We start from the raw sequence: 16,024 nt of genomic DNA on the forward strand, positions 1-16,024 counted from the left end.
CTCACCTCAGTTTTGTGAAATATATAGTTTAAGAAGGTGATGTTAACTTCTTTTTATAGGGAAGGAAATTGGAACTCAGGGAGTTTCATTACCCGTTCAGGGGCTGGCAGCTTGTGATGGGCAGGCAGGTCAGGAATTGAACCCACGTCTCCCACTTGCTGGCAAAAATGCATGGAGCTAAACAGGAGGAACGTCGTAGGTCTTGGGGGCATCATATAAATGCCCAGCAGGATTGGTGTGCGTCATAATTGTCTGGGAAATGCCAATGAAAGATTACATTATGTTGGTGTGGTGTAAGAAGGTGGGAGGGAGTTCCCCCTTTTAAGAATATTTTTATTTGTAAGTTTGAAATTAGGAGCAAAACTATTATGGTACTCAGAATATAACCAGAGGTAACTGGAAATGCACATAGCTGCTCTAAGTGGCTCTTTTTCTGAGGTTCTAGGTTGCTGTTCTCTTCTAAACTCTGTAGTGACGCTTGAAAGGTGCTTTGGAATGGAAGAGGGTGAACCAGTGTAGTGGTCTTTAAAGATTTGGGCTCCAGTAAAAGAATTTGAAAACTATGAATTCCCTCATTGGCATTTAAAATTTTTGTTAGAAGTTTAAATCACTTGTATGGTATAATTGTTGTTGATTATAGATACTGACATTTCTTTTTTTCTATTAATTTATTGATTTGAGAGAGAGAGAGAGAGGAAGGAGGGTGGGAGAGAGAGAAACATCAATTTGTTCCACTTATTTGTGCATTTATTGGTTGATTCTTATATGTTCCCTGACTGGAGAATGAACCTGCAACTCTGGCATATTGGAATGATACACTAACTGAGTTAACTGGCCAGGGCAATACTGACATTTCTTAATAAACTTACCATACCCTTCCTAAATAATTGAGTCAAACACCATAGCTGTATGATACCTACCACTATCCATTTACAAAGTACTCGGAACAGAAATTTTGGTGTTAATTTTTCTCTCCTTACACTTTTCTCACTAAATTTTATCCTTATGTATTATTATGTTTAAAAATCTATTTCTGATCACCCTATCACACTTTGGTGATAAAACATAATTTACTGTGACAAGACTATTTGTAATTTTTTAAAGTTATTACAGTGATTATTAGTATACAGTTGATCATAATATTGTGTGAATTATAAATTTTGATAAATATTAGAGAAAAATACAATTTTATTGGAAATTTATCTCAATGTATTTTTGGTGTTTTTCTTCTAATTAGTTCATAAACCAGTGGATGAATATTATCCATTACAAAAAGTTCAGCATATTTTTCATACTTTTTAATATATACGCGGTTGAATTTTGTTTATATAAATAAGTTGAAGAGGATGAGAGTGTTAATAGAGCAATGTCAGTTCTTTCAACCTCATTCAAAATCACAACGATCTATCATTTAAAGTATTTTTAATGATTTATCAGCTGACAACCAAATTAGGTTCTCCTCTGCTATTATTACAAGCAAAGAATTGGCAAAGACATGTTTAAGTTGCAAGAGAACACTGATTTGATATTGGCCATATGCTCATCTACCAACAGGATTTCTCCTGTGTCCTGCCCAGAGGTTCTTTATTGCCCCAAGCAATGCCTCAGAGTGAGATTTGTGATGGGTGAGCTGTGTGCCTTGATTCTGTGAAGTGGGAGAAGGTTGAATTAGAAAGAGAAAGTGGGAAAGGTAAACCTTTTCTGTAGGGGCATTCTCAGGTAGAAACCAATCTACCTAAGAAAAGGTGCTCTGGGATTGACTTAACATCTGTAGTGTTTATACCTGTGTACTCTTCGTGCCCTTTGGAAAGTCCCAGGTGCTTCCAGGAGTTACCCTATCCTAATTTGAAGACTGTTGTTTTTGCAGCCAGTATATTACTGGCTCTCAATTTTAAAAAAAAGTTCCTTTTACACCTGATGTGTATACATGGGTGTGTGTGTGTGTGCCCTTTAAACTTATAATACTGCTGACCAAGGTAAATTAGTTGTCTAGGGTAATGTCACAGGTCTTTATTGTTTCCAATCATCTGTTCATAAATTGTCCTTTTCTGAGCATGAGTCTTCATGATCCTAATTCTGTCTAAAACTCTCCAGATCAGGATTAACACTTGAAATGCCTTTGTAACTTGTTCCTCTGTACATCTTTTCGCAGTCCTACTGATTTTCATCGGTACTTTGGCAAAGCGTATCTTAAATTAGCTCTCTATAAGCAATTACTTGCCATTTTGAGTAAACAACAAACAATTGGCCACAGTCAGATTACATTTTTTTTCTCCTGGCTTCTTTCTTTTGGGTATCAGTGCATAAAAATTAAAAACAGTACAAGAGATAATCAGATATAATTTATATTAACTCTTTCCTTTTACAGAAAATAAAACCAGAGATATTAAGCCAGTTGTCCAAGGTCACACAGTTGGTGTTAGAATAGAACCTGGGTCTCCTAATTCCCATTATTACACCCTTTGCTACATCACACCTTCTGCTGCTTTTTGCTAAATTGCATTCCTCACCTCCGTCCTATTTAATATTATTTCTCCTGGGGATTGAATTGAGCTTTTGTCGACTCAGCATTATTTTTCAAATAGAGAGGCATTTGCTTTTTTCATTGAAGACTTTTCTCAAAACAAAAATACTCCTTTATCCCCTGGCAAATACTTTCTGTAGCACAGTAGGACACAGCCAGGCAGGCCTGGGGCCCCGCGGCCCCATGGCAGTGGCCCTGGGGGAGGGGGTGTTGACAGGTCAGAGTAGAGGTGGATTGGCAGAGCGGGGGCTGGTGGGAGGTGGGAAGCTTACATCATTTCCCTGCAACTGGGCTCTGGCGAGGCTGGAAGGCCTCACTTTCCCCTGTGTAATAGTTTACCAGATTGACAGAGATTCGTCAAAGGAAGAAACGGTAACGGCAGGACGGATGCTCACCCTGTTCATAAATCTGTGGTGGAAGATGAAACTGTCAATAAGTAACTAGAAGCAGCCAGGACTGTCTGGGTTTCGCTCCCCCCCCCCCCCCAGCTCAGTTCCTTTCTGCTCCGCCCCATCCCTGCTCTCTCTGCTGCTCAGATCAGCTTCCTGCTTCTCTTGAAAGCTGTTCTCCTACAAAGCTGGTCTGCTTTCACTGAAAGCATTATATTCATAAGAATGAGTCAGGTTTTGTAGAAGTATTGTTGGTTTGGTTTTCTTTTGGAAGATGGAAAGGGAAGGAAGAATTTAAAAAAAAAAAAAAAAAAAAGAAAGGGGCAGGCTGATGAAAAAGCAAAATCATCATGAATTTTGTTGTCACATCTTGCCGGTGTTACAACCAGCTCTGTAGACTGCCGCACTGAAAACATTTCTGTGAGAGGTATGTGCTCGGAAATGGAAAGGTGACTGTGGACTGTGGAGGAAACTGGCCGCCCAGCCGCTGCTCAGATGGCTGTAAGGTCGGAATTCTTTCTAGTGTTTTGATATGGCAAGGGCAGTCGTTACTTGAAACGCGCTACAGTTAACCAGCTGTTGGTAAAATGTTCAGTGTGTGCTTAGTGCCCACATCAGGACTCCTGAAGTGCTCGTTCGTGCTGAATATGTCTAGTCAAATCCACGGTGTTATTCCAGCCTCTCTTGGTGGTGGTTGTCTGTAAACAAGATGATGATCTTTAATACCTTTCTCATTATTTATGAACCACATGACATAGATTAATGAGAAAGACTTCCAGTAGCCCAGACGAAGCTTCAGATTCATTAGGAGCATTTGCCTTGACAGAGGGCAAAAATAAAAGGAAATGGTTGATGACTTGCCGTAACCTAAAGTGAAAGTTTTAAAGTTTAGAGGGTGTGTTATGGCTAAGTGGAAAAATCTAGAGGGGCCACTAAAATTTGGGATCATAACCCCACCTATTAGAGTGGTTGCTCGACCTACATATGTTATGTCCAGAGGCTCTTGAACACATATGGATGTATCTTTTCAAAGGAAATTACGGAATGTCTATTTAGTGGTCAAAAGAATAGGCTTAAGAATAAGAATATAACCAACACTAAAGGAGATGTGGAGAACTGCATACTGGTTACAAAATACTTAGGCTGTTCTGCTGTAAAAAGTTTTAGGAAGCATTTAAAGTAGGAAAATATAACATAATTCTGTCATGTACGTTGGATAAGCGAGTGGTTCGCAGACCATTCAAAGTACAAAGTAGTTTCTGAATGATTTTTAAGAATTATTTTATCATGTAATAAACTTGACAATTCTTGAATGTTAGACATGTTTTAAATTTATTTTACAAAACTTTGGAATTAAATTGTTAAAATTTATCAGCATATAACGCGCAGGTACTGCTGTTCTTTTCCACAGAGATAGCGGTGCTTAAGTCCTTCAAAGCTCTTAATGATGAGTGAAATAGGTTAGCGATTGTAAGTCAACTTAAATGTTTTCCTTTAAAAAAACTGTGCCATTGAAACTTCATTTCTTCTCAAATATGTGCCAGGAGAGCTAATCTTCATGATCATAGAGGATGACGTTACTAAGTTAAAAATGTAAGAGGCTCTAAAACAAAAGATCTGGGAAGTAAATCTAATTTGTGCTCCTGAGAAGGAATCCCGTCAGCATCACGCAGACAGGTGGCCGTCCTTGTTGACTCTCAAGAACGCAGGAGTAGAAACTCCGGGAGAACTTTCAATACCTACCATTGCCCAGGCCTTGCCCCAGAGAGTCTAATTTAATTGATAGAATTGAAACTATTCCCAGGTGTTGTTAAAGTGTAGCCAGAGTTGACAATAGTTGCGTTTCCTGAACATCCGCAGTGAAGCAGCCTGTTCCATTTTGTGCACCGTTTGGATCCACACCAGATCTACTTTGGGTCTGAACTTTGTCACTTGAAACTAAGCTGATATTTAATATGTCTCCCCCAAGACTTAGCTTTTTCAGGCCAAATAGTCTTGGTTTTTCCGTCTTCAGGACTTCTTTCTAGTTTCTCTCCTGTCCTGGTCTCTCCCTGCCATGGAATTGCCCTTCGTTGGTATCACTCTTAAATACGATGCCCGGCGCAGGATGCGGAGAACACGGTAAAGCCTAATTCCCTTGTGCTCGACGCTGCCCTTCTGTTATTGGTGGCAAAGATTATGTTAGCTTTTTTGGCAGTCATATCCCACTGTTGACTCATGGTGAGTTTGAACTCAGCTCAAGCCTGTGAAATATAAGAGGAAAATCCAGTGAATCAGTTATTCCCAAGGAGAGGGATGTATCCAAAGTGAATGGCAAAAGTGTACTATGTGCCTATAGCAGCAACTTCAATGAGTGATCTAGCCTATTCATTTGAATCCACAGTTCAATTTAATCTGTTAGTTTACTCTGTTTTTCAATGTTCCTTCTGATTCATTATTCAACACTTGCTGTTCAAAGTTAAGAACCTCTATGACTGTACAGCCCATGTCGATGTTTGTATTCAATATGTAGGGGAAGAAAAATACATTTCTTTCTGCCTTTCTGGCTGATCAAATAGTAACGAGACAAATTAATAGGAGAAAATAACCACATTTATTACATACTATATTTACATATGGGGGCTCCAGAAGAATGTGGCATCCAAGGACAATGGGGTGAGGCTTACATGCCAGCTTGGACTACGGAGAGGGAGGTGGTGGTCTAGGACTTGAAGGAATGGGACACAGAGAAGAGTCTTAACAGATTTATTGGAAGGCGATGGATAGCTCCCTTCCTTTAATCAGGTGTTTCTATCTAAATTTCTTTAGGTGGGTAAGGGCGAGGTAAAAGACTATCTTTGAATCTTTTGTTTCTGAACAATAACTAGCTTAAAATAATTAATATCCCCAAAAGGCATATTTGGGAGGCACACTCTGCCACCGCTCAAATGCTTTGTCAGATGCCTTTCCAAAATCAGAATACATTATAGCCATAGTATTCTCCTGAATTATTTGCGTAGTATCTTTATTTTAAAAGGCAGTGTGTTGAATTTAGCACGGCATTCTTGTTTGATGAGAGAAACAGAAGAAAATATTTTGCGAATGAACCGGGCGACGTGTCCAGGATCATACAGATCACTAATGTCAAGGCTAGAACACACTTCTAGCTCTGCTCGTCCACTCTCCAGGGCTCTGGGGATCGAACCACAAGCACGGATGCCATTTGCTATTTAGGATAAGACTGGAGAAAACGGAAAGGAAGTAAAGCCTCCGTGGATGCTTCTCTGTCTCTTTTGGAACATTTAATATTTAATCCCTTAACATATAGCCCAACCAACTTTTGATTTTTTTATTTAGTGTTCTGCCCAGAGCAGTGAGCAAGTAGTGGAATGCCCAGCCAGCATTACTAAATTAGCTGCAAAGAAGAGAGTTCCAGGAGTTTGGGCATTCTATTCTAACTCCCCTTGGAACCTTGTCCCCCGCCCCCCCCCCCACACACTGATTATGGTAGTATTACTTTGCTTATAATAAATTATACCATGGGAAAGTTTTGTATATTAAGGGAGAGGTCTGGATGTTCAGTTTTCTAATTTTCCAGATGAAGAAACTGATGCCCAGGCGGGAAAGGCTTGCTCTATCCACAGTGTGTAGCGGTGTGTTTAGTGTATCAGCGTGCTTAGTACCCAAGACATACTTAGTAAAGAACTGGCTATTGCACAGCTTTCTTCAATATTGTTTTCTTTCCACGTAGGAATTGGTTTCACCTTCCTTTCTCTCCGGCCTTGCCTTTGGGCACTCATTTCTTAAAAGTGTTGAAATGGAACAGATTTTTCAAGAATACCTATTACTTTAGAAAAGCTCCAGTGATACAGTAAAAACTCGGCTAACCAGGTTTATTTTCCAGTTTTTGAGTTATAGGAAAATAAGTCCCTTTCCTTCCCTTTAAAAAATTTTTGATTTAACCCTTTGAATAGTGTGAATGTTCATGTGCGGCCTCGTGCCTCCCAACCGTCCAGAGCACGATCGGGTTATTGTAAAAACCTGTAAGGCAACGTTAAAAAAAGGCAAATGCGTGTTCTTCTTGTTTCATAAATTGCATATCAAACAAACATGATTTTAAGTTAATAAAACTCTAACTGGGACTAATTTCATTTTTTGAAAAAAAACAAAAACACAAACTTACTCCCAAGGGTCAGTGAGCATGAAGAAAAACCTCACTACTCAAAGGGTTAAGACAGTTTAGTGAAAAAGTAAAAGTAGTAGAGCATCCAAAGAATAAATGGCCTAGGACCTGTCTGTATTCATCTAGCCCGATTTTCCGATTGCTTTAGGAGACCCCTGTGTTTTGGTCGTTCGACCCCCGCCGGGGTCGCGACCCACAGGTTGAGAACCGCTGATCTAGCCCAATGTCCACATCTTCATTAGGGTCCAGTGAAAACCGATGCTCACAGCAAGGCTGACCCTACTGTGTGATAAGACCTGTAGTCACCAGTGATTTAATCATGTTCTCTATACTGTACTCACTAAATAACAGAGTATATCTTAATACATCGGAAAGGTTTACAGTAGCAGTGGTTGAAACAAAAAAGCTTTATGAGTAAATTTATTCATTCAGACTAACTCTATTTCTCTAGCCTTTGGTCAATATGGGTTTCACTGTGTGTCCTCCTTTACCTACCGTTTGGAAACACCTGCTTTCGTGAACCCGAGGCTGGCAGAGTGTCATCAGCAGTGCCCTGGGAAGCCGCACTTTTAGAGCATCCCTCACTTTCTTTGCCCCAGCAGTCCCAAGTGTCTGTTTTCTGTTTTCTAAGCATATTTAAATTGCTTCAATTAACAGTGGTTATATTTTTACATGGCTGTTCCTTTTATCATATATGCTGAAATTCATTCATGTAACCTCTTCATTTTTTTATAATTCAAAATGATGCCTTTAACCAGATGCTTTTTACAGAAAATGAGGATTAAATGTTCCCAGAACCATGAACCATGCATATATACATCAGCCATATAAAAGAATACACTTTGAAAACTATAATGCGACAGATTAACATGTAATTGCTAGTGAAATTAGTTAATTCTTAAGCAGTACTCAGTAAAAAGTTTAATATTTAATTTAAAATAAAAAATGGATTACCAGAGAAAAAAAGAGTTGGGAAATACAGATTCATTGCAAATAATTCTTGTAGAATATTAAAATGTCAAGACTTTAAAACCGAACCTAAGTGACTATTCAAAGTGCTTATAGACATATCTTCTAAAGCTTCAACCAAGTTACTTTTTACAAGGCACATCCCAGAAGTCATTTTTCTATGTGTTTTTCTCTTTGTTATTGTTTTCAATTATAATTAAAAAACTGGTTGGAGCTTGTTGTCAAACTTTAGAGGTAAAGCTAGATAACTGAAATTTTAGGTCGATTTTTGGTATATATTTATAAAGCATGTCTTTTACACAGGGAACTTAACCTCTAAGAAAGTTTACGTCCATGTGAAGTTGCCCTTTAGGCCTATAAAACGACAAAGAATTGCAAGAAAGTAGTTTACTGGTTGCTAAAGTATCCATAATAAATAACAGTCTGACTTAGTCTGTTGAGGCCGCTGTGACAAAAAGACTTGGTGGCTTATAAACAGCGTTCTTTTCTCAGAGTGCTGGAGGCTGGAGTCCGAGCTCAGGGGCCGGCGTGGCCAGGTGAGGGCTCGCCGCTGCGTCACAGGTGTCTTGTCTTCTCTCATGCACTCTCTTTGTAAAAGCACTATTCGGCCTAGCGTGCGGAGGACCCGGGTTCGATTCCCGGCCAGGGCACATGGGAGAAGCGCCCATTTGCTTCTCCACCCCTCCGCCGCGCTTTCCTCTCTGTCTCTCTCTTCCCCTCCCGCAGCCAAGGCTCCATTGGAGCAGAGATGGCCCGGGCGCTGGGCATGGCTCTGTGGCCTCTGCCTCAGGCGCTAGAGTGGCTCTGGTCGCAATATGGCGACGCCCAGGATGGGCAGAGCACCGCCCCTGGTGGGCGTGCCGGGTGGATCCCGGTCGGGTGCATGCGGGAGTCTGTCTGACTGTCTCTCCCTGTTTCCAGCTTCAGAAAAATGAAAAAAAAAAAAAAAAGTAAAAGCACTATTATTCCCTATGCCGTACACCTGAAACTAGTGCAAAATAATACTAACTGTAGGCCCTGGCCGGTTGGCTCAGCGGTAGAGCGTCGGCCTGGCGTGCGGGGGACCTGGGTTCGATTCCCGGCCATGGCACATAGGAGAAGCCCCCATTTGCTTCTCCACCCTCCTCCTTCCTCTCTGTCTCTCTCTTCCCCTCCCGCAGCCAAGGCTCCATTGGAGCAAAGATGGCCCGGGCGCTGGGGATGGCTCCTTGGCCTCGCGACCCCCCGGAGGGGCAGAGCATCGCCCCCTGGTGGGCGTGCCGGGTGGATCCCGGTCAGGCGCATGCGGGAGTCTGTCTGACTGTCTCTCCCCGTTTCCAGCTTCAAAAAAAAAAATAATAATAATAATAATAATAATATTAACTGTAATTGAAAAAATTTTTAAAAGGGGCCTTAAGTGGCAGCCCTAAAAAATAAATAAAAACATTAATTTCATTCACGGGGGCTTCACTCCATGTCCTAAGCACCTCTCAAAGACTCCACCTAATGCCATCAATATCTAACATTAATATTCCAGCACATGAATTTTGGGGGGAAACATTCAGACCATAATATTTTGCCCCTGAGATTCCCAAAATCACATTCTTCTCATTCTCATATGCAAAATACATTAATTCCATTCAGTTGCCCCAGAACTCTTTTTTTTTATTAAGTGAGAGGTAGGGAGGCAGAGAGGCTCCTGTATGTCCCCCAACCAGTATACACCCAGCAAGCCCCCTAAGGGGTGATGCTCTGCTCAGCTGGGGCTGCTGCTCTGTTGCTCAGCAACCGAGACAGTTTAGCACCCCAGGTGAGGTCATGGAGCCACCCTCAGTGCCTGGGGCCAGCTTGCTCAAACCATTCAAGCCATGGCTACGGGAGAAGGAGAGAGAGAGAGAGAAGGGAAGTGGAAGTGGAGAAGCAGATGGTTGCTTCTCCTTTGTGCCCTGACTAGGAATCAAACCCAGTACTTCCACACGCTGGTCTGACACTCTACTGCTGAGCCACGTCCTCAGAACTCTTAACTAGTTCTGACATCAAGTCAAAAATCTAAAGTCTCCTATAAATCTTAACTACAACAGACATGGTGGGACTGAGGGTATGATTTGTTATGAGACAAATTCCTCTCCAACTGTGAAATCAAACAAGTTATCTGCTTCCAAAATATAATGGTGGGACAGGCATTGAATTAAATTCTCGCATCTGAAAAGGGAGGAGTAGGAAAGAAAGGGGTGTGGAAGTCCCCGAGCCAGTCAAAACCCAATAGGGCAAATTACATCAAATCTTAAGGTGAGAGAATAATTTAAGATTTTTTAATTTAAGATTTTATATATTGATTTTACAGAGGAGGGGGAGAGGAAGCAAGAGGTATTAACTCATAGTTGTTTCACTTTAGTTCATTGCTTGCATGTTCTATGTGCCTTGACCAGTCAAGCCCAGGGTTTTGAACCAGCGACCTCGGCGTTTCAGGTCGATGCTCTATCCACTGCGCCACCACAAGCCAGGCAAGGCTAGAGAATAACCTTTCACTCGATGTTGTGCTCACCAGGCCCACTCGAGCAGGGGTCCCACCTTCTGGACTCATTCGGGGCGATACTGCCCTCATGGCTTTGCTTGGTGCAGCCCACACAGCAACTTTCCCAGGCTGGAATGGCATCATACCTGTGGCTCTGTTGGTTTGGAGGTACCTGGTGGCTTCAGCCTTTTTCCTTCAGCTCTGTAGTGGGGGGTCTCTGTGGTGACCTCACCTTCACCATGTCCTCAAATTTCCTTCTGCCCTGTGGCTCCAGGAAACTCCACCCTCTGAAATGTAGATGGAGGTAGCCACTCCTCCACTGGCTTCCAGGGTTTGGGGTAAGTCTTCGATCTGTTGAAACTCAGGCTGATGTCCTAGTCCCTTTTGAAAGTGAAAAGGAAGCCCTGAGGATCTCAGAATTGCCGTGAGGGTCCTCCCCTCATCTTGAAGAATATCATCTATTCCCAGTAGAATGCCTCCATGAATAACCTGTATGTTCTAAGAAGTCTGACGCCCAGACTTCATTCATTCTTGTCTTCTTCGTCAGTTCAGGTCGGCTGTTTTCCTGCTGGGGTGGATAAATTCTGGGTTCACACCCACACTAATGTCTTTATCTAAGGGTCTCTGCCTCACCCTCAGTGTTCTCTTCCATGACACTGTTATAATATAGATAACTTGAGAATTTTCCAATTTTTTAAATTTCTGCTTCCCTTTTGATGAAAAATTCCATCTTTAAATCATTTTTTTCTTACATATTTATAAGCATTTAAGACAGGGGTCTCCAAACCTTTTACACAGGAGGCCAGTTCACTGTCCCTCAGACCATTGGAGGGCCGGACTATAAAAAAAAACTATGAACAAATCCCTATGCACACTGCATATATCTTATTTTAAAGTAAAAAAACAAAACAGGAACAAATACAATATTTAAAATAAAGAAAAAGTAAATTTAAATCAACAAACTGACCAATATTTCAATGGGAACTATGCTCCTCTCACTGACCACCAATGAAAGAGGTGCCCTTCCAGAAGTGCAGCGGGGGCCGGATAAATGGCCTCAGGGGGCCGCATGTGGCCCGCGGGCCGTAGTTTGGGGACCCCTGATTTAAGAGAAGCCAAGCTGCACCTTCCACGCTGCTTAGAAAAGGTTCAGCCAAATAGTCAGTTGCATCACTCACACTTTCATCACTCACACATTCCGTCTTCCACAAAACACTAAGGACATGAACAGTTCAGCCCCGTTCTTTGCTACTTTATAACAAGTATGGCCTTTCCTTCAGTTTCCAAAAGCCTGTTCCTCATTCCCAAGATCTCATCAGAATGACCTTTACTGTTCATGTTTCCATGAACGTTCTGTTCACAGCCACTTAGGTTTTAAAAATCGAGGCTTTCTCTGCAGCTCGTCTCTTCTTCAGAGCCTTCACCCGAGTTGCTTTCCACGGTCCGTTTACAGCAATGTAGGCTTTTTTACCATGCACTCCAACACTCTTCTCGCTTCTACCCATTGTCCAGTCCCAAAGCCGCTTCTCGTTTTTAGGTGTCTGTCAGAGTAGCGCCACTGTCAGTCCCCGTTTTCTGTCTTAGTCAGTGCAGGCTGCTGTGACAAAATACAGACTGGTGACTCATCAACAACAAACATCTATTTCCCACAGCTCTGGACGCTGGAAATCTGAGCTCAGAGTCATAGTTTGATTATGAATGACAGAGCCTCTGACTGGGAGAATTACTGCCACTGTTCTCTGTATATATAGGAAGCTCCAGAGAAAATGAATGTCATGGGTTTTAGCAAGTAGGCCTAAGTTAACCTAACTAAAAGCACCAAGTCAAATTTGTCAAATTTGTCATATATTGAAATATATTGGTCCTGGCCGGTTGGCTTAGTGGTAGAGCGTCGGCCTAGCGTGCAGAAGTCCCGGGTTCGATTCCCAGCCAGGGCACACAGGAGAAGCGCCCATCTGCTTCTCCACCCCTCCCCCTCTCCTTCCTCTCTGTCTCTCTCTTCCCCTCCTGCAGCGAGGCTCCATTGGAGCAAAGATGGCCCGGGCACTGGGGATCACTCCTTGGCCTCTGCCCCAGGTGCTAGAGTGGCTCTGGTCACAACAGAGCGACGCCCGGATGGGCAGAGCATCGCGTGCTGAGTGGATCCCGGTCGGGCGCATGCGGGAGTCTGTCTGACTGTCTCTCCCCGTTTCCAGCTTCAGAAAAATACAAAAAAAAAAAAAAAAAGAGAGAGAAAGAAAGAAAGAAATATATTGATTTATACTTTGATATCTTTTCAGGAATCTCAGAATTATTTGATTATTTTTATTAAAACACTTTAATCAGATTTATTTGAAGTTGTATCGGTATCCTTATGCTTTAACAAGGGACCTGTCATCGTCTGGGGGCTCAGGCCAACCCATCATAGAGAAAGTGATGAGTAAGATAAGATTTGATAAGATTTGACTAGTAGATTGGAGGCCTGAGGTCAGAAAGAGCAGGATGCTTAAGAGAAACTAGAAGAGTCTATTATGATGGGAGTTCAGGAAAAACAGAAGGGGTGATATGATGCAGGTGGGAACCAGAATATATGGGATTTTGTGTGCTTTGATAAGACTATGGCAAGCATAGTGGGTAACATCGAAAAGTTTCCAGCTAAGGAATGGAGTGTTTGGATTTGCATTTTGTGGAGAACAGTCTGGTTGCTGCAGGAGGAACCTTTGGAGGGAAGCGGAGTGCGGATGGGGAAACCCTTCAGGAGATTATTCTAGTGGTAGTTTAGGCCGGGTGGTCGCAGTGGGGGTTAGGAACTTGAATGAGTGGCATTTTATGATGGACTAGGAGTGTAAGAGTAAGACGGGGGAACCACACACGAGCTTTAGCATGTGGTGCATTGGGTGGTGGAGTGACAACCACCAAAGCAGGGAAACCCCCAGGAGAAGCAGAGCTGGAGGCTGTGGGACATGTTTAAATGTACATATGCTGAGCTTGAAGTGTCTGTGTGATACCTAGATTGAATTTTCATTTATCAGTACAATGTATCTGGACTTTAGAAGAGAGGAATTGGCTGAAATACAGCTTGGCAATCGTTGGCATATGGTAATTGCAGCTTCCAGAATGAATGATACCAGCTGAGGAGGAGTGAACAGTGAAAGTAGAGGCTGACCTGGTCACCTGGACCCAAGGCCCTACAAAGGAGGCTCTTTCCACCCAGGGAACGCGAAGTGAAGAAGCACGCGGTACTCCCCTACTTTTTGTTCGTGCATTTTTAAAAATCAATATTGCTTTATAAATGCCCTTTGCTACATGTTTTATTTTGAAATGATTGTGGATTCACATGCAGTTGTCAGAAATCACACGGAGAGATATGGACTCTTTATCCACGTTCTCCCTGCGGTGACGTCTTGCAGAACGGAAGTGTAGTGTCACAACCGGAGCGCTGACGTACATGCCGTCGGTGTGCAGACACTGTCTCCCCTCAGGGACCCCTCAGGTTGCCCTTCCTATAGCCACACCCACTTCCCTGTCGTCCCCACCTCCTTTGTAACTCCTCGCAAACACTAATCTGTCCTCCATTTTTATAATCTTGTCACTTCAAGAGTTACAGAAATAAAGTCATGTGTACATAGTCTTTTTTTGTTTGTGACAGAGAGAGGGACAGATAGGGACAGACAGGAATGGAGAGAAATGAGAAGTGTTAATTCTTCGTCGTAGCACCGTAGTTGTTCATTGATTGCTTTCTCATATGTGCCCTGACTGGGGGGAGGGGGAGTTTCAGTAGACCTAGTGACCCCTTGCTCAAGCCAGTGGCCTTGGGCTCAAACTGGTGAGCCTTGCTCAAACCGGTGAGCCTTGCTCAAACCAGATGAGCCCGCGCTCAAGCTGGTGACCTCAGGGTTTCGAACCTGGGTCCTCTGCATCCCAGTCTGATTCTCTATCCACTGCACCACCGCCTGGTCAGGCCATAGTCTTTTGAAATTGGCTTTTTTTTTGCACTCAGCATAATTCCCTAGAGGTTCATGTAGCTTAATAGTTTTTTATTGTAAATAGTAGTCTATAGTGTGGAGATACGAGGTTGTTTAACCACACGTTGAAATTTATCTGAGTTGTCTCCAGTCTGGGGCCATTATGAATCAAGCTGCAGTGAACATTCATGTACGTGTTTTCATATGAATTCGTTTGCATTTCTGCTGGAAAAATGCCCAGGAGTGCAATTACAGGGTTGTAATGATAACTGCATGTTCAATTTTTTCTATTGCGTTTTGAAAGTTTTATATATATACAGGGGATCCTCGGGATACAACACTGGTCCTACAACAGTGACGTAACCTGAATTTTGGTGTAAGTCAAAACATACCTTAACCCTAAGTTACTTATCTATCCTAACACAGTTATAAAATTGTAATCTAGACATAAAAACACAACTAAGCCACAGAGAAAATGAAAAGGACATAAATTTACTGTACACTGTACTGTATAATAGAAAAAATTGATAAAAAATGAATATAAAAAAATTTCTTACCTTTATTCGTGTGGTTGGCATGCACACTGGAAGGGGCATTGCACAGTGGGAGAGAGTGACCTATTGGGAGGAGGAAGCTGGAGAGGCCGGAGAACCTGCAGAAGATGCTGGAGACACTGGGTCAGGTGAGTCAGGATTGTCTAGAAACATGCAGGAGACGCTGGAGATGATTCTACCTGCACTACAGGTGTTTCATCTAGAGAAGCAGCAGATGAAGAGGGTACAGGATCTGCTGCAGGCCACTCTACCTTCTTAAAGAATTGTTCCAGGCTAGTCTGGAAGCTTGATGACTTCTTCTGTTCCAAAATGCACCTTAACACTTATGTCTCAAATTTTCAAGTTTTTATAGGAGTGAGCGTCATAAACTCAAACGTCATATGTCTGAGACTTGTCATAACCCGGGACCCTGTGTATGTGATGTGTGTGTGTTCTAGATATTAGTCCTTTGTCAGATATGTATTTGACATGCATTTATCTTCCAGTCTGTAGCTTATCTTTTTATTCTTTATAGGGTTTTTGGCTGAGCAAAAGTTTTAAATTTTGATGAATTTCACTGTATCAATATTTCCTTTTATGGATTGGCTTTCAGTGTCAAATCCAAGTCCAAGAATCTTTATTTTTAACTTAGCCCTAAATTACGAAGATTTTTTTGTACATTTTGTTTTCCTAAAAGTTTTATAGTTTTTGTGTTTTATACATCAGTTCATTATTTATTGTGAGTTAATTTTTATATATGATATAAGTGTTAGGTCTGGGTTCTTATTTTGCCCATGGATGTCCTGTTGCTTTGGCACCATTAGTTTGAAATGGCTATTTCTCCATTGGCTTACTTTTGTACCTTGGTCAAAAATTAGGTAGACATATTTATATGGATTTATTTCTGGGTTCTCTATTCTGTTTTATTGGTCTGTGTGTGTCTGCTCCTCTAACAAACCATACATTCTTATGACTGTAGCTATATATATATATATTTATAATAAGTCTT

The 16,024-nt window shown here is 41.9% G+C and overlaps 1 protein-coding gene across 12 annotated transcripts in view; it reads left to right on the top strand.

The window, feature by feature from the left end:
* BBX (BBX high mobility group box domain containing) overlaps positions 1-16,024 on the top strand; it is a 290,697-nt gene that overhangs the window by 80,936 nt on the left and 193,737 nt on the right. The window contains exon 1 of one of the 12 annotated variants that reach the window (XM_066347883.1): positions 3,215-3,340. The exons of the other annotated variants lie outside the window; for them this stretch is intronic. The gene's annotated coding sequence lies outside the window, so the exon portion shown is untranslated. Of the gene's footprint in view, positions 1-3,214; positions 3,341-16,024 lie in introns of those variants that run through there. 12 annotated transcript variants of the gene reach the window in all.

Source organism: Saccopteryx leptura, chromosome 8 (genome assembly GCF_036850995.1).
Source record: "Saccopteryx leptura isolate mSacLep1 chromosome 8, mSacLep1_pri_phased_curated, whole genome shotgun sequence".
NCBI lineage: Eukaryota > Metazoa > Chordata > Mammalia > Chiroptera > Emballonuridae > Saccopteryx > Saccopteryx leptura.